The sequence below is a fragment of the Nycticebus coucang genome, chromosome 1, assembly GCF_027406575.1.
Source record: "Nycticebus coucang isolate mNycCou1 chromosome 1, mNycCou1.pri, whole genome shotgun sequence".
In the NCBI taxonomy this organism is placed as follows: Eukaryota; Metazoa; Chordata; class Mammalia; order Primates; family Lorisidae; genus Nycticebus; species Nycticebus coucang.
In genome coordinates this window covers 132852590-132866286 of record NC_069780.1, presented here as the reverse complement: position 1 = coordinate 132866286, position 13697 = coordinate 132852590, and the positions used below count along the sequence as shown (strand labels likewise).

General features: G+C 47.5%; 1 protein-coding gene across 1 annotated transcript in view; it reads left to right on the top strand.

Annotated features, from left to right (window-relative positions):
* Nucleotides 1-10373: 10373 nt before the first annotated feature.
* Nucleotides 10374-13697, top strand: part of SV2C (synaptic vesicle glycoprotein 2C) — a 268675-nt gene continuing 265351 nt past the window's right edge. Inside the window, exon 1 of the mRNA XM_053588340.1 lies at nt 10374-10599. The gene's annotated coding sequence lies outside the window, so the exon portion shown is untranslated. The remainder of the gene's footprint in view (nt 10600-13697) is intronic.

Below are 13697 nucleotides of genomic sequence, written 5' to 3'. Positions count from 1 at the left end.
TGGGTAGGGACAGAATATGCATGTGCTGAGCCTTGGAGCATTAGAATGTAGGAGATGAGAAATGCCCTGGAGGTTCTGAGGCTCCTTTCAGTTATATATAAATAGTCATTACCGGCTTAATGAGAAGATCATTGGTAGATTCAACACACACAGTGTTGGAAGTAAGAAGGGTTGTGATTGCGAGACAAGATGGCGGACTGAAGCCAGCTTTCAACAAAGGCTCCCGTCCAGAAGGAGAGTTAAGGGACAGGAATTTAGTAAGTATCCTGGTGGACTTGAGCCTCACCAAGAGAGAAGGCTGAAGAACGCACATCAACACCGCTGAGGCAAGTTGTGATCACAAGGACGCAAACAAAAGGTACAAAATCCACCACCAAGCGGACGGGAGTCCCCCTCCCCCATGAGACCGGCTCTGGAGCCCCACAATTGAACAAGTGGGCAGAAATTAAAGCCCCTCCCACTACACTCCACGGGAGAGACCTTCTAAAAACTGGACCTACCTCCCCTACTGGGGTGCCGTGGCGTTCTCCTGCCGGACATAGGGCTGAATAAAACTTTGGGAATCCTTTGCCGGCAACCCTGAATCCCCGGCGCTCCCCTCCCGCCCACTGAGGTCTGGAGGCCTGTCCCCCAGGACTTCGGATCCTTGGGTGATTTCTCAAGGGGAGTGGACAGTCCCCGAGTTGCGACTGGGCAGCATTGACTCTGAGGCGCGCCGAGTGAGGAGAGGGCACCGGGCTGAGGGGGAGTCACGCCTCGCGGCACTTCCCTGCGGTGCAGTGCACCAACCCTCCCCGGGCATAGGGGGCCCAAGACTGAATCAGACTCTGGCCTCCCCGCTGAGAGCTGAGAACCCCTACTCTCACTCGGGGTCTGAGGGCCTATCCCCCAGGAGTTCGGCTCCTTGGGTGATTTCTCGAGGGGAGTGCACAGTGCCTGAGCTGCGTCAGGTCAGCGCTGACTCTGGGATACGTGAGCGAGGAGAGGGCACTCCGCTGAGGGGAAATCAAGCCTTGGCGGCACTTCCCTGCAGTGCAGTGCAGGAGCCCTCCCCGGGCACAAGACTGAATAAGACTCTGGCCTCCCCGCTGAGAGCTGAGAGCCCCTACTCTCACTCGGGGTCTGAGGGCCTATCCCTCCGGAGTTCGGCTCCTTGGGTGATTTCTCGAGGGGAGTGCACAGTGCCTGAGCTGCGTCAGGTCAGCGCTGACTCTGGGATACGTGAGCGAGGAGAGGGCACTCTGCTGAGGGAAAATCAAGCCTTGGCGGCACTTCCCTGCGGTGCAGCGCAGGAGCCCTCCCCGGACCGTAGTATTGCGTGAAACTGAATGAAACTCTAGCTTCCCCCCGCCCCACTCCCAATCCGGGTCTGGGGGCCCATCCCCCAAGAGTTCTGATTCTTGGGGGATCTCTTAAGGGGTGTGGACCCAGCACAAACTGCGGCCGCTCAGTGCTGACTCTGGGGCGCGGGACAGAGGAGAAAAGGGTCGCCTGAGTGCCCACACCAGAGCAGCAGTTCCCTGGAGGTAGATCAACAGCCGTTTTTTCTTTAACGGCAGAACGCTCACTTCTGGATATTCTGAGGCCACACCCCCTGTCTCCCTGGGCAACCAGAGGAGGCCACCTGTGTCACGGCTCACAAACCCAGAAGCCTCCAGGGCGGGGCCGACCCAGAGAGGTGTTCAGACGCAATTCTCCAGCAGCAAAGACGTTTGAACTCAAAACAGCCCGTCTCCTGTAGGCGATGACAGGAACAGAGACAGAACCTCACAAAGTTGTCTGTTCTGTTCTGTTCTGTTAGCAGCATCCATCAGGGACGGGGCTAAGCCTGAGTGAACACCTCCTTCCCATCACCTGCATCAAACACTCAAAGATGTCAGGCCCCATCTCCTCCTGCTAGATAGCGGCAGTCTGCGGGGGCCTGGCAGACTTCCTCGCGATTCAGGCAGGTGCAAACCCCTGGAGTGTCTGTTCACTGCAGGCAACTGGGTTAGCCATCTGCAGAGATACCAGTGACTGGGTCCGACGGAGGGGCAAAGTGGGGAAGGAGACGTCAACCTTCCCAGACTGCTCTGTTTGCGGGGTGGCTCCTCCTGACTCCACGCTGCACTGGGGTGAGCTGTCTCAGAGGAGTCACCAGGCCCCTGTGATCCAGTTCCCAGAGACCTCTTGAACCCTTCCACCTGAGACAAGTGCCGATTGAGACAGTTGATTCGGACCTTTTGAACTGGGCTAATAGACTGAGGACTTTTCAGGTGGTGCCCTGGATGTGCGATTGTAGGAAGGTTTGATTCTCCTTTTCCAACTGGGGCCAGAGGTGGGCAGGCGGGGTGACTTAATTGCTGATTTTTCCACACAGCTGAGACTTCAAGCCAGAGTAGAAGTTGCAATAGGATAGAACAGAAACCAGCTGAAAACAAGACAGAACCACTTTGCTCCACCACACCAGACAGGGCCCCAGTTTCTCAGGCCACAACACTGTACGGGCCCTCGATAAAACCCCAGGGGAAAAACCAAAGGGAGTAAACCATGGGGCGGAATCAGCGGAAAAACTCTGGTAACATGAATAACCAGAATAGATCAACCCCCCCAAGAAAAGATACGGCAGATGTGATTGAAGATCCCATTCATAAACAACTGGCTGAGATGTCAGAAGTCGAATTCAGAATTTGGTTTGCAGACAAGATTAATAAAATGGAATTAGGAATTCGAGGAGAAATTCAAAAACTGTCTCAAGAATTTAACGAATTTAAAGACAAAACCACCAAAGACTTAGACACACTGAAACAAGAACTTACAGCCCTCAAAGATATGAAAAATACAGTAGAATCCCTCAGTAACAGAATGGAGCAAGCAGAAGAAAGGATTTCTGACATTGAAGATAAAGTCTTCGAACGCTCCCAATCTCTCAAAGAGGAAGAGAAATGGAGAGCAAAAACGGATCACTCACTCAGAGGGCTCTCAGATAATTCGAAAAAACATAACATAAGGGTTATAGGAATTTCGGAGGCTGATGACGTGGCAGCCAAGGGCACAGAGGCCCTTCTACATGAAATTATGAAAGAAAATTTTCCAGACATGCCTAGAGAATCTGAAATTCAGATAGCAGACAGCTTCAGAACCCCAGCACGATTCAACCCCAAAAAGCCATCTCCCAGACATATCATAATTAGCTTCACTAAAGTTAACATGAAAGAGAAGATTCTCAAAGCAGCCCGGCGAAAGAAAACTATAACGTACAAAGGTAAGAATATTAGAATAACTGCAGATCTCTCTGCTGAAACTTTTCAAGCAAGAAGAGGCTGGTCATCAACTTTTAATCTCCTAAAGCAAAAAAACTTTCAACCCAGGATCTTGTATCCAGCTAAACTGAGTTTCATCTATGATGGAGAAATTAAATACTTCAATGACATTCATATGTTGAAAAAATTTGCCATAAGTAAACCAGCTCTCCAGGATGTTCTCAGACCTATCCTCCACAATGACCAACCCAATCCTATACCACAAAAGTAAACTCACTCAGAAACTTCGGATCAAACTCCAACTTCCACACTGGCGAAAGGATTAAAAATGTCCACTGGACCTTTGAAAAACTCGATACCCAAAATTCCACCAGACTTATCCTTACTCTCCATCAATGTGAATGGCTTAAACTGTCCTCTAAAGAGGCATAGGTTAGCTGACTGGATACAAAAACTTAAGCCAGATATTTGTTGCATACAAGAGTCACATCTCAACTTAAAAGACAAATACAGACTCAGGGTGAAAGGATGGTCATCCATATTTCAGGCAAATGGTAATCAGAAAAAAGCAGGTGTTGCAATTTTATTTGCAGATACAGTAGGCTTTAAACCATCAAAAGTAAGGAAGGACAAGAATGGTCACTTCATATTTGTTAAGGGTAATACTCAATATGACGAGATCTCAATTATTAATATCTATGCACCCAACCAGAATGCACCTCAATTTATAAGAGAAACTCTAACAGACATGAGTAACTTGATTTCCTCCTGCTCCATAATCGTTGGAGATTTCAACACTCCCTTGGCAGTGTTGGATCGATCCTCCAGAAAGAAGCTGAGCAAAGAAATCTTAGATTTAAACCTAACCATCCAATATTTAGATTTAGCAGACATCTACAGAACATTTCATCCCAACAAAACTGAATACACATACTTCTCATCAGCCCACGGAACTTACTCCAAAATTGATCACATTTTAGGTCACAAGTCTAACCTCAGTAAATTTAAAGGAATAGAAATTATTCCGTGCATCTTCTCGGACCATCATGGAATAAAACTTGAATTGAGTAACAACAGGAATCTGCATACCCATACAAAAACATGGAAGTTAAATAACCTTATGCTGAATGATAGCTGGGTCAGAGATGAGATTAAGAAAGAAATCACCAATTTTTTGGAACAAAATGACAATGAAGACACAAGCTATCAGAACCTGTGGGACACTGCAAAGGCAGTTCTAAGAGGGAAATTTATAGCACTGCAAGCCTTCCTCAAGAGAACGGAAAGAGAGGAAGTTAACAACTTAATGGGACATCTCATGCAACTGGAAAAGGAAGAACATTCCAACCCCAAACCCAGTAGAAGAAAAGAAATAACCAAAATTAGAGCAGAATTAAATGAAATTGAAAACAAAAGAATAATACAACAGATCAATAAATCAAAAAGCTGGTTTTTTGAAAAGGTCAATAAAATAGATAAACCTCTGGCCAACCTAATCAGGAAAAAAAGAGTAAAATCTCTAATATCATCAATCAGAAACAACAAAGACAAAATAACCACAGACTCATCAGAAATCCAAAAAATCCTTAATGAATATTACAAGAAACTTTATTCTCAGAAATATGAAAATCTGAAGGAAATAGACCGATACTTGGAAGCACGCCACCTTCCAAGACTTAACCAGAATCAAGTGGAAATGTTGAACAGACCCATATCAAGTTCAGAAATAGCATCAACTATACAAAACCTCCCTAAAAAGAAAAGCCCGGGACCAGATGGTTTCACGTCAGAATTCTACCAAACCTTTAAAGAGGAATTAGTACCTATATTACTCAACCTGTTCCAAAATGTAGAAAAAGAAGGAAGACTACCCAACACGTTCTATGAAGCAAATATCACCCTGATCCCCAAACCAGGAAAAGACCCAACAAGAAAAGAAAATTATAGACCAATATCACTAATGAATATAGATGCAAAAATATTCAACAAGATCCTAACAAACAGAATCCAGCAACACATCAAACAAATTATACATCATGACCAAGTTGGTTTTATCCCAGGGTCTCAAGGCTGGTTCAATATACGTAAATCTATAAATGTAATTCAGCACATAAACAAATTAAAAAACAAAGACCATATGATTCTCTCAATTGATGCAGAAAAAGCTTTTGATAATATCCAGCATCCCTTCATGATCAGAACACTCAAGAAAATTGGTCTAGAAGGGACTTTTCTTAAACTGATAGAGGCTATCTACAGCAAACCCACAGCCAATATCATATTGAATGGAGTTAAATTGGAATCATTTCCACTCAGATCAGGAACCAGACAAGGCTGCCCATTGTCTCCATTGCTTTTCAACATTGTAATGGAAGTTTTAGCCACCGCAATTAGGGAAGAAAAGGCGATCAAGGGTATCCATATAGGGTCAGAAGAGATCAAACTCTCGCTCTTCGCAGATGATATGATTGTGTATCTGGAAAACACTAGGGACTCTACTACAAAACTCCTAGAAGTGATCAAGGAATACAGCAGCGTCTCAGGTTACAAAATCAACATTCATAAATCGGTAGCCTTTATATACACCAACAACAGTCAAATTGAAAAAGCAGTTAAGGACTCTATCCCATTCACAGTAGTGCCAAAGAAGATGAAATATTTGGGAATTTACCTAACAAAAGACGTGAAAGATCTCTATAAAGAGAACTATGAAACTCTAAGAAAAGAAATAGCTGAAAATGTTAACAAATGGAAAAACATACCATGCTCATGGCTAGGAAGAATCAACATTATCAAAATGTCCATACTACCCAAAGCAATATATACTTTCAACGCACTCCCTATTAAAGCTCCACTGTCATATTTTAAAGATCTTGAAAAAACATTACTTCGTTTTATATGGAATCAGAAAAAACCTCGAATAGCCAAGACATTACTCAGAAATAAAAACAAAACAGGAGGAATCACACTACCAGACCTCAGACTTTACTACAAATCGATAGTGATCAAAACAGCATGGTATTGGCACAAAAACAGAGAAGTAGATATCTGGAATAGAATAGAGAACCAAGAGATGAATCCAGCTACTTACCGCTATTTGATTTTTGACAAGCCAATTAAAAACATTCAGTGGGGAAAAGATTCCCTATTTAACAAATGGTGCTGGGTGAACTGGCTGGCAACCTGCAGAAGACTGAAATTAGACCCACACCTTTCACCATTAACTAAGATAGACTCTCATTGGATTAAAGATTTAAACTTAAGACATGAAACTATAAAAATACTAGAGGAGAATGCAGGGAAAACCCTTGAAGAAATTGGTCTGGGTGAGTATTTCATGAGGAGAACCCCCCGGGCAATTGAAGCAGCTTCAAAAATACACTACTGGGACTTGATCAAACTAAAAAGCTTCTGCACAGCTAAGAACACAGTAAGCAGAGCAAGCAGACAGCCCTCAGAATGGGAGAAGATATTTGCAGGGTATAACTCTGACAAAGGTTTAATAACCAGAATCCACAGAGAACTCAAACGCATCAGCAAGAAAAAAACAAGGGATCCCATCGCAGGCTGGGCAAGGGATTTGAAGAGAAACTTCTCTGAAGAAGACAGGCGCACGGCCTTCAGACATATGAAAAAATGCTCATCATCTTTAATCATCAGAGAAATGCAAATCAAAACTACTTTGAGATATCATCTAACTCCAATGAGACTAGCCTATATCACAAAATCTCAAGACCAGAGATGTTGGCGTGGATGCGGAGAAAAGGGAACACTTCTGCACTGCTGGTGGGAATGCAAATTAATACATTCCTTTTGGAGGGATATATGGAGAACACTCAGAGATCTAAAAATAGATCTGCCATTCAATCCTGTAATTCCTCTGCTGGGCATATACCCAGAAGACCAAAAATCACAACATAACAAAGATATTTGTACCAGAATGTTTATTGCAGCCCAATTCATAATTGCTAAGTCATGGAAAAAGCCGAAGTGCCCATCGATCCACGAATGGATTAATAAATTGTGGTATATGTATACCATGGAATACTATGCAGCCTTAAAGAAAGATGGAGACTTTACCTCTTTCATGTTTACATGGATGGAGCTGGAACATATTCTTCTTAGTAAAGTATCCCAAGAATGGAAGAAAAAATATCCAATGTACACAGCCCTACTATGAAACTAATTTGGGACTCTCACATGAAAGCTATAACCCAGCTACAACTTAACAATAGGGGGAAGTGGGAAAGGGGTGGGTGGGTAGAGGGAGGGGAATCGGTGGGATCACACCTGTGGTGCATATTACAGGGGTATTTGCGAAACTTGGTAAATGTAGAATATAAATGTTTTGGCACAGTAACTGAGATAACGCCGGAAAGGCTATGTTAACCACTGGGATAAAAATGTGTCAAATGGTTTATGAAGTGAGTGTATGATGCCCCATAATCATATCATTGTATACACTTATGATTTAATAAAAAAATTAAAAAAAAAAAAAAAAAAAGAAGGGTTGAGTGTCTGTGTCTTGCTCTTGACTCCTAATGGTGGAGATGAGAAGTGAAGTGTGCACTTGGTCAAGAGTGTGGGGCTCTCTTTAGCAGAAGCCAGGTGTTCCTCTAAGCTTGCAGAGCATCTTATGGGACTAGTGGTCCAGATCCCAGCCTTTGAAAAACCTTGCTTTGACTACTAAAACAGAGTAACATTTCTTCTATGCCTACTATGTATGAGGCATTGTGCTTCTTGGCCATATTAGACAATTTAATGTATCAGGGTAATTTAGTTTTACCAAACTGTATTGGTGTGACTTAGTTTTACCAAAACCCCTGGGCGGGTGTAAAAACAGACCTCTGATGCTCATGACATGTCTTTGAGTACTTATTTTCCAGCATCCCAAGAAGATACTCTGCATTGAAGAATAACAGTCCTGATTTGTAGGAGGGTGGTAATTTTAGAACACCTGGATTTTGTGGGGACAGGGCAGGTGTACCCACTTACTATGCATAAGCTTCTCCAAGACAAGAGTTTTAAGAGACAGAAAACATTTCTTTTTAACAAAGGTGTGAGACTACCTTGAGAGCTGGATGGACGAGGCAGGGCCCTAGAACCAGAGTTGCTTTAGAGGGCAGGCCCAGGAACCAGCACACACCTGTCATGATGAGAATGGGGTTTTTGTGCTGCCAAGACAAAATGTTAAAATATCCTTTTCCAACCCAACCTGGTCTTACCTGGGACATTTCCTGCAAATGCATAATCAGGGGTTTTCCTAAAAGAGCTGTTATCTTCAAATGTATCAGAACATGAAATATCTTCCAGAGTCATCACAGGAGGGTGGTTTAAGGAGCATCCCTCATGGCATGAAGCAGGTTGAGCATTTTTAAGGTTCCTTTCATGGTTTTCTGAACATCTGTCACTTGAAGAAATAATCTATTCTTTTTTGACAATTGGGGGGAGGTTCTCGAAAAGGTACCCATGTGGGAACACTGAACTACCTGCACATTTTGGAGTTAAGAGCTCAACATTTTTTTTATATAATATGTGGGAAACCCAGATAAGATACATGACTTTTTATTTCACAACGTTATTTCTAATGCCAGATTCATAGGCGCTGGGGTACATCTTCCTTCTCATAGTAATACCACAATAATTTCAGCTTAAATAATGATTTAATTTAAGCAATTGCTTTGCTAAGAAGAATTCACAAAATGCAAATGAGCAGGATCCTTGCCTGACTATCACACATATTGTTGCAAACTGCAAAGCCCTTAACCCAAATAAGACAGAACAGCACAGGAAGTGTGGGCTCAACAGGACACGGGAATAACACTTCGGAGGTCCAGAAAACAATGCGACGGTTGTTTCCATTTTCTTCTCTCCACAGCTTCACGCACAGCGGCACAAAGCGACTGGGAAGCTCAAGTTACAACACCGCCCCCGGCGAACCGCCTCGTCCCCACCTGCTTCTTTGGGCAGGAGGCTCCCTCCTGGGCACATGTACGTGTCATATTTACATCCATTCACTCGTTGGTCAACCAGTCAGGCGTATTTACACGGTCGGAACGCATTCTCGGAGAGAGGATGGATGTGTGCGCTGAAGTTCTATCTACCGCAGCCCGCACCGGCATCGCGCTTTGTCTCGCTTGGGGTCACAACCTCAGGAGCAACGACTTCGAAGAAGGCGCATGGCTGCTTCCCACCCCACAGGAGTTGGGTGTGAGCACGAATCTCGCGGGGTCAGAGAGGTGGGGGTTCCCCGCTTTCCTCCGCGTCTGGGTGGCGGGAAGCTCCGGGGTGGCGACGCCCTCCTACGCCGCGGCGGGTGGGTGCGCCAGGCTTGGGTGTGGCCTCGCGAGGGCGACTTTCTCTCCAGCCGCCTGGCCCAGCGCTTTGGAACAGTGAAGCTCCAGTTGGGGTCTCCAGCCTGCCAAGGGAAGAAATGTTTGTTTCTAAGAACGCAAGCAAAATTCCCTTGAGCTTTTCGTTTTGTTTTTATATTTGGCAGTCTGCCCCCGCCCCCGCCCCCAGGGGCCACTTCCACTGTTTTCCTGTGAGTCCGGCCCTACCTAGCATTAGGGAGAGCCCAGACACAGAGCAAAATGTTCTTCTATTTGGTCCTGCTTGTGCCCAAGATTCTTCTTGACTAGAATGCCAGCGTGGGGGTGGGGGTGGGGTCTGGGGAAACTGATCAGCTTAGCCCTGCCTGGCGGCTCCGGGGCAGCCAGGTCAAAGTTAACAAGTTAGTCCCAGCCCTAGACGCAGGATGCCACTCCCTTCCATCCAGCATTAGCAGGATCCAGCAGCCGGAATTCCCTGGCACCTAGCTGGACCTGACCCGGGAGCCGCCAAGAGCGCCACGCACAGTCACCCTAGGTGACTGGTTAAGAACTGACACCCCTCTCCTTCTCCCGGCCGCAAACTCAGAACCTTGACTTCTCTAAAAGTACCTGCCACTTGGAGGTAGCCCTGGCCCCCTCTCCCTCCCTCCACAGCCCGGCACAGGAGCTGCGCCTCAGCACCCAGACTTCCCGGAGCACAGAGAGTGGCGCTGCTCCCGCCTCCCCCGCGCGCGGCGCGCCCTCCCTGCGCACCGCTAGTACTCTTGCCACGCCGCCGCCCAGCACTGCAGCACAGGGGGAGGAGGCGAGCGGAGGAGGGGAGGAGGACCGCAGCGTGCAAGCCGGGAGCCACTTTACCGCCCCTCCTCTCGCCGCTGACACACTCGGAGGAGTCACCACTCTGCGGGCTGCAGGAGAGAGTGGCAGACGGAGGCGGCTCAGGGAAGCGAGCGGAGCGGCGCCCGCACAGCGGCGGCTGCGGTGCTGACACCACTCGGGACAGGGGGTCCCAGACGACTAGAGCGGTGAGTGTGGGGCCCAGGTCGGCCCTGGCGAGACTTCCCGCTGCTGCTGGATTTCCCCTCCGGACCCGGCGGCCGAGCGCTGCATCCTAGGGAACTTTTTGCAGCCTTTCCGAAGCGCAACTTTGCCCTGCCTGGCCCCAGGGAAGCGGCTGCAGGTGCCCGGAGCTACCCGCCAGGCGCCTTTGTTCGAGTGGGATCAGGAAAGTAGGGGAAAAGAGATGAAGTGAGCCCGGGTTCTCTGGGGGTAGGTCTGGGGACGCGGGAGCACTTCATCCAGGATTCCCGGGGGTGGTGGGTGGGCGGCGGTGGGGATGCAGAAACCGCATCTGCAGGGAGCTGTATGCTCCATCGCTTGTGTGGTTCGACCGGCAAGGGAGACTGATCCAAATGAAGCAGCCCAGAGCCTCCGGCTGGGTGCCCGACCAGTACCCTCACTGCAGCCTCGGGCTTTACTTTTTGGCGGGGATCCCTCTGCAGACGTGAGGGTGGCGGGAGAGCAGAGGCAGCCGCAGTGGGCGCCGAGGAGCCTAAGAGATACACTGTGAATTTTCAAACTCTTCCAAATAATACCTGAAACCCCTGCCTAGCGTCTACGGGAGAGCAAGAGAGGAAGGGTGTGCAGGGCGCCCGCCAGGCGGTGGCTCTTTGTCAGTTCCTTCACTTCCCTACGCCGCGCCTTCATCCAGCAAAAACCTATTAAGCGCCTACTGTGCGCCAGGCGCGGCCACCGGTGACTCGTGGGAGTGAAACTCAGAAGGGACCATCCCCAGTAAATACACTATTGTTCTGATTTCAGGGGGTGACGAGGGCAGTGGAGGGGATCAGCCAACGTGTCTGGTCCTTTCTCGCGGTGGGCTTCCTCTCCCCACCCCCGCCAGGTTTCTAGGCTGGGAAGACTTTTCTCCCGCGCGTGGTGGGGATGGCCGTGAGCTGCACCCGGGGGGACTGCGGAAGGGGGGGATGAACTTGGCTCAGGGCAGCGGGAACCCGGCTACAGATGCACCATCCTGAGCGTATCTGTGGGCTTGCTGAGACCTCTGGCGCGGCGCGCGGGGGCGGAGGGGGAGGAGTGACTCACTAGGGCTGGAGGTGCTGCCTGGACGGCCTGAGCTGGGGGCGCTCACGTCACCCGCTACGTGTGCGAGTGATGCAAATGCAGACCCGCTGGGGGCGGGCGTGGGTGGAGGGTGGGGGCTGGCCGCGGAGTCTCCGTCTGGGAGTGCGCGTGTGTGCGTCAAAAGCTCTCCGGTGATGGATGTCCCGTGGCGCACCCGGCGCTGACAGCAGCGACCCGGCGGGGAGGCGGAGGGCGTGCGGACCGCGGCGACGCGGGGCAGCGAGGAAAGCCCGGCAGGGCTGGGGCTGCAGGGGGGAGGGGGGGCGGGAGGCTCCGCAGTGCTCCGCAGTGCCGGGAAGGCGTCGCAGACCGCGCACTCCCCGGGGACTCAAGAATGGGGTGTCTTTTAAGGGATGTCCTGATGATCTCCTCTCGCCCTGGACCAGGTCCCCTCGTACTTAGCTGATTGACAGGACGAGAAAGTAGCTTCAGTTTAATTCTTATCCTTAATCCTGGGGAATTCTTCATTAATTTTTTAGGCCTTTGCTCATTTTCAGTGACAAGTTCCAAAAGGCCTCCTGCTCTTGGCAAGTTTTCCTGTAAACGCTCGGGTGTTGGGGTTGGTGAGGTTCAGTAGTGTGAATCCATTCCTTCACCATTCTTCAGGATTTGGGGCAAGAGGCCTGGCCTCTAAGTGGGGTTCAGGAATGGCTTATAGAACAACGTGTCGCATTCCTTTTCTATAACGTAAAAATACGTGTAAAAAAAAAAAAAAACACCGGCATACATTCGCTAGTGGAAAGTACAAAGCCCAGTCCACGTTCTATTTTTCTTTTTAAAGATCACTTTCTGGAAACCCAATGACAAAGGTTTTTCAACTGGCTAAACCGAATGACCCCGGAAGGAATGAGGGGTGCTGTTTGGGAAGGGAGAAGGAAAGAGGGGAAGCCAGGAGGGAGAGGGGCAGTTATTAAAGAACCCGAAGACACAGATCCCAGTCCTGGTGTCCCGAATATTATGTCACCTCGGGCGACTTGTTTACCCTCGTGGGTTCATCTTCCACGTTTGAGAAACGTGAAAAAACAGCTCTCTTATTTGTCTTGCCGAGTTGTTTTGAATATGAAAGAGATCATCTCAGAGAGCTCTGGGAACACAAATTTTTTATGAATGGAAGATAATATGAAACAAAGCCCCTTCATGAAAAAGAAACAATTTTGCCTTTTAAAAAATTCTGGAGACTTTCCCAGAATTGTTCCTTTAATGAGATTTGGACTTAGCAACTGCAGACAACAGACTTTTCCCAGCAGTCTAATATAAAGTCAAATGCCATTAGCTGCGGACTGTCTGGAGCGGGGGAGGGGAAGCTCTGGATTGAGTGTTTTTGGTGATGTAGCGGAGAAATCAAATTTATTTTTCATGAGCTACTGACAGTGAAAGTAGCTTCTCTCTGGTCTGAGAGGCAAACTAACCTAAGAGCTAGGCAAACTAACCTATTTCGGTAAAAATCCTATTCATTATTAACCCTATAATATTCCTTAAGCGTGAAAGATGCTTCAAAGAGCGGGATGCAGTTTCCAGCCTCCAGGAGATTACTGCAAAGCCTTCATAATGTGCAGCAATATACTGTGTAACCACAAGTACCAGAAAATCCATTTCCTATAATTAGGAATATTAGCTCCTGTTCTTCAGTAAACTTGTTGATGACATATTCTGTGAATAAAAACATGTGACTTGTTAAAGTGCTTTCTTAACCAGACCACTATGTTGTTGTTAATATTATTATACATTATGGTAGATTTCTGTGAATACTGAAAGTGAAAATGCCGTGTTTATTTATTCTATGGGGCTGCGACAGCTACAATTCACCAGCGTGCTTCTTGGTTCCATGTTTTTGAGGTTTCTGTCTGACCCTCGCTGACAGCATGCATATCATAGTTTATTTATACATAAATTCATCATTTAGATTGTCTCTTTGTAAATCGAGGACAGCTTTCCAGCAGTATGTACCTTGATACAATACTGCTACATTCTTTTTGTGTTT